Source organism: Oncorhynchus masou, unplaced genomic scaffold, assembly GCF_036934945.1.
Source record: "Oncorhynchus masou masou isolate Uvic2021 unplaced genomic scaffold, UVic_Omas_1.1 unplaced_scaffold_1479, whole genome shotgun sequence".
Classification (NCBI taxonomy): Eukaryota; Metazoa; Chordata; class Actinopteri; order Salmoniformes; family Salmonidae; genus Oncorhynchus; species Oncorhynchus masou.
The window spans coordinates 137,570-145,735 of record NW_027004787.1 but is presented as its reverse complement, the minus strand read 5'-3'; the positions used below and the strand labels follow the sequence as shown (position 1 = coordinate 145,735).

General features: G+C 44.6%; 1 long non-coding RNA gene across 1 annotated transcript; it reads left to right on the top strand.

Annotated features, from left to right (window-relative positions):
* Positions 1-1,269: 1,269 nt before the first annotated feature.
* LOC135530996 (uncharacterized) lies at positions 1,270-2,424 on the top strand. Its single transcript, XR_010453932.1, has 3 exons — positions 1,270-1,444; positions 1,570-1,629; positions 1,861-2,424. It is a non-coding gene; the product is annotated as an uncharacterized LOC135530996 (long non-coding RNA).
* Positions 2,425-8,166: the final 5,742 nt, after the last annotated feature.

The window sequence follows — 8,166 nt, the reverse complement described above, 5'->3', positions numbered from 1 at the left end:
GTCTGTCCATCCCTCTCTGTCTGTCTGTCTGTCTGTCTGTCCGTCCTCTCTGTCTGTCTGTCCGTCCCTCTGTCTCTGTCTGTCTGTCTGTCCGTCCCTCTCTCTCTGTCGGTCTGTCCGTCCCTCTCTCTCTGTCTGCCTGTCCGTCCCTATCTCTCTGTCTGTCCGTCCCTCTGTCCGTCCGTCCGTCCCTCTCTCTCTGTTGGTCTGTCCGTCCCTCTCTCTCTCTGTCCGTCCCTCTCTCTCTGTCTGTCTGTCCGTCCCTCTGTCTGTCCGTCCCTCTCTCTCTGTTGGTCTGTCCGTCCCTCTCTGTCTGCCTGTCCGTCCCTATCTCTCTGTCTGTCTGTCTGTCCCTCTGTCTCTCTCTGTCCGTCCCCCTCTCTCTCTCTGTCTGTCCGTCCCCTCTCTCTCTGTCCGTCCCCTCTCTCTCTCTGTCCGTCCCTCTCTCTGTCCCCCCTCTCTCTCTCTGTCCCCCCTCTCTCTCTCTGTCCGTCCCCCTCTCTCTCTCTGTCCGTCCCTCTCTGTCCTCTGTCCCCCCTCTGTCTGTCCGTCCCTCTCTCTCTGTCCCTCCCTCTGTCTGTCTCTCTGTCCGTCCATCTCTCTGTCCGTCCCCCTCTCTCTCTCTGTCCGTCCCTCTCTCTCTCTCTGTCCGTCCCTCTCTCTCTCTCTGTCCGTCCCTCTCTCTCTCTTTCTGTCCGTCCCTCTCTCTCTCTGTCCGTCCCTCTCTCTCTCTCTGTCCGTCCCTCTCTCTCTCTCTGTCCGTCCCCTCTCTGTCTGTCTGTCTGTCCGTCCCTCTCTGTCTCTCTCTCTGTCCGTCCCTCTCTCTGTCTCTGTCCGTCCCCTCTCTCTCTCTGTCCGTCCCTCTCTCTCTCTCTGTCCTGTCCGTCCTCTCTCTCTCTCTCTCCGTCCCTCTCTCTCTCTGTCTCTCTCTCTCTCTCTCTCTCCAGAGGTCTGTCCGTCTCTCTCTCTCTCTCTCTCTCCAGAGGTCCTCTCTCTCTCTCTCTCTCTCTCTCTCTCTCTCTCTCTCAGAGTTATCAGTCTCTCTCTCTCTCTCTCCGAGGTCCAGTCTCTCTCTCTCTCTGTCCGTTGTCAGTCTCTCTCTCTCTCTCTCTCTCTCCAGAGGTATCAGTCTCTCTCTCTCAGTCTCTCTCTCTCTCTCTCTCTCTCTCTATCAGTCTCTCTCTCTCTCTCTCCAGAGGTATCAGTCTCTCTCTCTCTCTCTCTCCAGAGGTATCAGTCTCTCTCTCTCTCTCTATCAGTCTCTCTCTCTCTCTCTCTCTCCAGAGGTATCAGTCTCTCTCCAGTATCAGTGTATCTTCAGACTTACCCAGCATCGTTGTCCGTCCTCTTCAGTCCTTTGGAGATGTGAGTCAGACTGTGTCTGAACTGAGAGAGAAACTAGAAGACTTCCTTAAAGGAGAATGGACCAAGATCTCCACTACAGGTGTGTTGAAAACAATAAGAACATCAACTTTAGACCATTGAAAGTTCCCTACTAGTCATATACATGTGGAATATGGTCTGATGATAACATTCCCTCTCTCTGTCAATGTGTTTGTGTGTCTGTAGTGAATATAGTGGATGTTGTACTGCCTCCAGAGCCCAAGACCAGAGAACAGTTGTTACAATGTGAGTCTCTTTATTGTGAAGTAACTAACAGTCTCTTTTTACTGACACTCCTAACAATCCCTCTAGAAATATATAGCAATAGTAGATCTAATCAAAGACTGGGTCTCTATCTGACTCCTCATATTTCTCTGATTTGATCTCTGCTGTGCTCTAATCAAAGACAGGGGAGATACAGTATCTGACTTAACTTATTGTTCTGACTCCCCTCGTTGGTCTCTGCTCTTCTCCCAGATTCCTGTCAGCTCACACTGGACCCAAACACAGCACACACACTCCTCTCTCTGTCTGAAGGGAACAGAAAGGTGACCTATACAGACCAAGTCCAACCATATCCTGACCATCCAGACAGATTCACCAACTGGTGGCAGGTTCTGTGTAGAGAGGGTCTGTCTGGACGCTGTTACTGGGAGGTGGAGAGGACTGGTGGTGTTGATACAGCAGTCTCATATAAAGACATCAGCAGAACAGAGAAGGGTAATGATGGTGCATTTGGACTCAATAACAAGTCCTGGAGTTTATATTACGATAGTGGTGGTTATTGTTTCAGACACAATAATGTTGAGACTAAAGTATCAGGCCCTCAGTCCTCCAGAGTAGGAGTGTACCTGGATCACAAGGCAGGTACTCTGTCCTTCTACAGTGTCTCTGACACAATGACCCTCCTCCACAGAGTCCAGACCACATTCACTCAGCCCCTCTATCCTGGGTTTAGGCTCTATTATTATAATGGTTCTGCTGAGCTGGTTAAACTGTAAACTGATTTGTTATTAATTAAAATTCAATCCAATGTTTTAATCCTGTACATTTCCATGAATCATGATGTCTGGTGTTGATGTATATTGGTTGTCATTCAGAACCATTGATATGTTTTCTCAGTTGGTTCTCTGTCTCTATGTAATTCTCCTCAGTATCATTGATCAGCTTGTTGGCTCGGTCCTAATTGATGTGTTCTCTGTCACCTGGAGCTGCATGGAAAATGGTCCAGGAACTAAAGGACAATTCAGGACTAGTCAGCCCACTACAAGCTGGTATCACTTCCTTTCTACTAAACTATATGGTCTGGTTTCCCAGACACAGATGAATCCTAGTCCTGGACTAAACAGTATGTTCAATGTAGATGTCCAGGAAACCGGCCCTAAATGTGTCATCTTTCATCCTCCCATACTGCTCAGTCCAGCAACATTAAACCTGTCCAGCAGGTGGTGCTGTTGACCAAACAATAAAACCAGCAGATATCTTGACTTGCCACTCAGTATATCAGTAATGTTCAGAATAGTACTTTAATATCATTGGAGATTGATGGTCTTTTTAATCCACTATCCAGAGTCAGGAACAGATGAAGTTAGGTCTGCTACTGTTCAGTGATTAAATATGATTTATGGTGATGGGAAATAATAAAAAACACTCAACTTCATCTAGTAATAGTTTTCCTTTGTTATTTATTCCAAGGTGTGTCTTTAACTTGTAAATGTATTGTGTGGAGGTGAGCTAGTGGTGTGGCTGATGTGGCTGAAGAGGGAGGAGAGGAAGAGGGTTTCAGGTGAGGGCTCAGAACAGATGAGGTGTGTTCAGGGGAATTATCTGTCTCTTTCTAAGTGGAACTGTCCCAGTTCCCTTCATGGATTTAAATTACTGTCTCTGTTCTGGTTCCTATTCCCTACGTAAACTCCCTTCTGACCATGTCTAAAGTAGTGTTTTACATTTGTGAGGGAATAGGGTGCTACATTTATTACAATATCATGCTTTAGTGTTTGGCTCAAAAATATATTAGATCTCCACCCCCTCACTTCCTGTCTGTCATCCCCCAGTTCTGTTAATGACTTCCTCTCATTGAACTGGGTCTCATTCTAAATGGTCACTTTGTTCACCCCAATCTGATAGTCAACTGGTCTTTCCATCATGAGAACATTTCACATAAGAACCGGTAGTCAGCATAGTTCACCTTTACATTTACATACATATTGTAATGCATGTCAACATGTTCCAGGATTGTTCCTATGGTTCTACATACAGTACCTGTTCTTCAGATAGACCAGACCCCATGGTGGTGGTTAAGTTTACAGCGTGCTTCAACAACATGAATGCCAGCTCAGTGGAGGAAATGGTGAGGGACATGAGCCCTCAGAGAGGGTGGACATGATACAGAGAGCAGGGAGGACAGGGAGGAAGGGAACAGTTGTATCTGAATGAAGTCCGGTCCATGGAGGAAATGGTTGATCATGTGGTCAACCAGAGGTCTGACCATGACAGAGGACAGGAATGATACACATTACAGTTCACCCCATTGAAAAGATCAACTGGCAAATTCCATCATGAGAACATTTCACTAAGAAAAGCGGTGAGTACATGGCTATATACTTCACCTATTCAGGTAAATCATATTGTAATGCATGTCAACATGTTCCAGGTAGTACTACTGACATAATACTATTCAGGTACCCTATTCAGGTACACTATATACTGTATACTATTCAGGTACATCCAGTAGATCACCATGGTGGTACCTGTATTGATATGACTGTACTCAGGTACATCAGAATACTGACAGTGGATTCAGGTACAACTATGGTGGTGGAATGTTCTACTGACCAGCAGGAGAGGACAGTGGAGGAAATATTGAGGGACAGGAATGATACACTGACCAGCAGGAGACACAGTGGAGGAAATGGTGAGGACAGGAATGATATATACTGTGTACTACTAGATACTGTATACTATTCAGGTACATCACTATATACTATTCAGGTACATCACTATATACTATATACTATTCAGGTACATCACTATATACTATATACTATTCAGGTACATCACTATATACTATACTATTCAGGTACATCACTATTACTGTATAGGTACATCACTATATACTGTATACTATTCAGGTACATCACTATATACTGTATACTATTCAGGTACATCACTATATACTGTATACTATTCAGGTACATCACTATATACTATATACTATTCAGGTACATCACTATATACTATTCAGGTACATCACTATATACTGTATACTATTCAGGTACATCACTATATACTGTATACTATTCAGGTACATCACTATATACTATATACTATTCATACATCACTATATACAGCAGTATATACTATTCAGGTACAGCACTATGATACTGGTATACTATTCAGGTACAGGTGGTGTCACTTTAGGTGCTGTGTTGTTACAGCAGTATACTATTCAGGTAGATCACTATATACTGTATAGGTGCTATTCAGGTACATCACTATATACCAGGTGGTGTAGATGCTATTCAGGTTTATGCACTATATACTATATACTATTCAGGTACAGGTTTACTGTGTATACTGTATATATTCAGGTACATCACTATATGCTTTATACTATTCAGGTACATCACTATATACTGTATACTATTCAGGTACATCACTATATACTGGTGTACTATTCAGGTTTACATCACTATATACCAGGTGGTGTCCAGATGCCTCTATTCAGGTTTAGGTGCTGTGTTGTTACACTATGATACTGGTGTCCAGATTCTAAAGGGTTTAGGTGCATCACTATATACCAGGTGGTGTAGATGCCTCTAAAGCTTTAGGTTCAGTGTTGTTACAGCACTATATACTGGTGTCCAGATGCCTCTAAAGCAGGTTTACATCAGCTATGATACCAGGTGGTGTACTCTAAAGCAGGTAGGTCACTATGATACTGTAGATGCCTAAAGCAGGTTTATCACAGCAGTATGATACCAGGTGGTGTCCAGATGCCTAAAGCAGGTTTAGGTGCTGTGTTGTTACTATGATACTAGGTGGTGTCCAGATGCCTAAAGCATCACAGCAGTATGATACCAGGTGGTGTCCACCTCTTCAGGTTTAGGTGCTGTGTTGTTACACAGTATGATACTAGGTGGTGTCAGGTGCATCACTATTTACTGTGTACAGCAGTATGATACTAGGTGGTGTCCAGATGCCTCTAAAGCAGGTTTAGGTGCTGTGTTGTTACATTCAGTATGATACCATGGTGTCCAGATGCCCCTAAAGCAGGTTTATGCTGTGTTGTTACAGGTATGATACAGGTGGTGTCCAGATGCCTCTAAAGCAGGTTTATGCTGTGTTGTTCAGGTATGATACATGGTGTCCAGATGCCTCTAAAGCAGGTTTAGGTGCTGTGTTGTTACAGCAGTATGATACCAGGTGGTGTCCAGATGCCTCTAAAGCAGGTTTAGGTGCTGTGTTGTTACAGCAGTATGATACCAGGTGGTGTCCAGATGCCTCTAAAGCAGGTTTAGGTGCTGTGTTGTTACAGCAGTATGATACCAGGTGGTGTCCAGATGCCTCTAAAGCAGGTTTAGGTGCTGTGTTGTTACAGCAGTATGATACCAGGTGGTGTCCAGATGCCTCTAAAGCAGGTTTAGGTGCTGTGTTGTTACAGCAGTATGATACCAGGTGGTGTCCAGATGCCTCTAATGCAGGTTTAGGTGCTGTGTTGTTACAGCAGTATGATACCAGGTGGTGTCCAGATGCCTCTAAAGCAGGTTTAGGTGCTGTGTTGTTACAGCAGTGCCAGATGAAAGAGGAGAGAGGTAATGGTTGTCTCCCCCATGGAGTGATGATAGAGGGATGTGAAAGGAGAGAGGTAATGTTTGTACTCCCCATGGAGTGATGATAGAGGGATGTGAAAGAGGAGAGAGGTAATGGAGTGATGTTGTAAAGAGGAGAGAGGTAATGGTTGTACTCCCCATGGAGTGATGATAGAGGGATGTGATAGAGGGATGTGAAGAGGATGTGAAAGAGGAGAGAGGTAATGGTTGTACTCCCCCATGGAGTGATGATAGAGGGATGTGAAAGAGGAGAGAGGTAATGGTTGTACTCCCCCATGGAGTGATGATAGAGGGATGTGAAAGAGGAGAGAGGTAATGGTTGTACTCCCCCATGGAGTGATGATAGAGGGATGTGAAAGAGGAGAGAGGTAATGGTTGTACTCCCCCATGGAGTGATGATAGAGGGATGTGAAAGAGGAGAGAGGTAATGGTTGTACTGGACTTATTTATTCCCTCATTACTGACTTATTCTGTTTCAATAACATCATTACAAAACACAAACTAATTACATTCAAGGAATTATTGTATTAAAGTTTCTGTATTAAAATTCACCATAAAATGTACAGTTCATTCCATAGTTTAACATGGGTAATGCTCCTTCCTATAAGAGTCAATGATGTGTTGGATGAGATGGGACCCTGCCTTCACCTGGGGATATTTGTTGGATCCGTCACAACAGGTGATGAGGACCTCATCCTCAAGCTGCACAAAGAAAGCCAGGGACTGCAGTGTGCTCCTGTCTCCAGCAGGGGGCAGTAAAACCCTATGGACCTGAAAGGGACTGCAGTGTGCTCCAGTCTCCAGCAGGGGGCAGTAAAACCCTATGGACCTGAAAGGGACTGCAGTGTGCTCCAGTCTCCAGCAGGGGGCAGTAAAACCCAATGGACCTGAAAGGGACTGCAGTGTGCTCCAGTCTCCAGCAGGGGGCAGTAAAACCCTATGGACCTGAAAGGGACTGCAGTGTGCTCCAGTCTCCAGCAGGGGGCAGTAAACCCCCATGGACCTGAAAGGGACTGCAGTGTGCTCCAGTCTCCAGCAGGGGGCAGTAAAACCCCATGGACCTGAAAGGGACTGCAGTGTGTTCCAGTCTCCAGCAGGGGGCAGTAAAACCCTATGTGTTCCAGTCTCCAACATTATTCAAAAACATTAAATCAAAAATAAACTAATTTCAATCATTTCTACTTATCTCATAAAGCAATGGTTAACACCTGTTAAGGCTCAGGACAATACTGCCCCCTTTGGATGAATTGCGTGCTCATAGTAAACTGGAAAGAAATCTGTCCAAAATTGCTAATATATGCATATAATAATAATTATTGAATAGAAAACACTCTAAAGCTTCTAAAACCGTTTGAATTATGTCTCTAAGTATAGCAGAACTCACAGGGCAGCCAATCTCCCAGCCAATCTCCCAAACTATTTTTCTCATCAGAAAAGTTGGGCCAACTTTGATGTCATCGCCCCCACACTTCCCAACCAGCTATGGATCTGGGATCAGTTTCTATGTCTTCCGCGAGATGTCTTCTATCAGTAGAGCGTTTAATTGTGCAAATCCCGCGAGCTTTGACCCTTTGGCAGGCAAAATACTGGGTGTCGTGAGAAAATACATGAACTTTCAGGCGCGCGTTGCGCACAGAGAGCCCTTTGTTCCATCTTGCACGAGAAGAATACAGTTTGTCTGGTCGATTTGAGAATTGTTTTTGTACGTTAAAACCTGTTAGAGCTAGGGCTACTTTTTTCAACATTTTGTAAAAAATCGTGCAACATTTCAACGTCCTGCTACTCATGCCAGGAATATAGTATATGCATATGATTAGTATATGTGGATAGAAAACACTCTGAAGTTTCTAAAACTGGTTAAACCACGGCTGTGAGTATAACAGAACGTGTGTCTCGGGGAAAACTGAAAACCCAAAAGAAAAAAATATCAATGCGCCAGTTGCCTGTATTG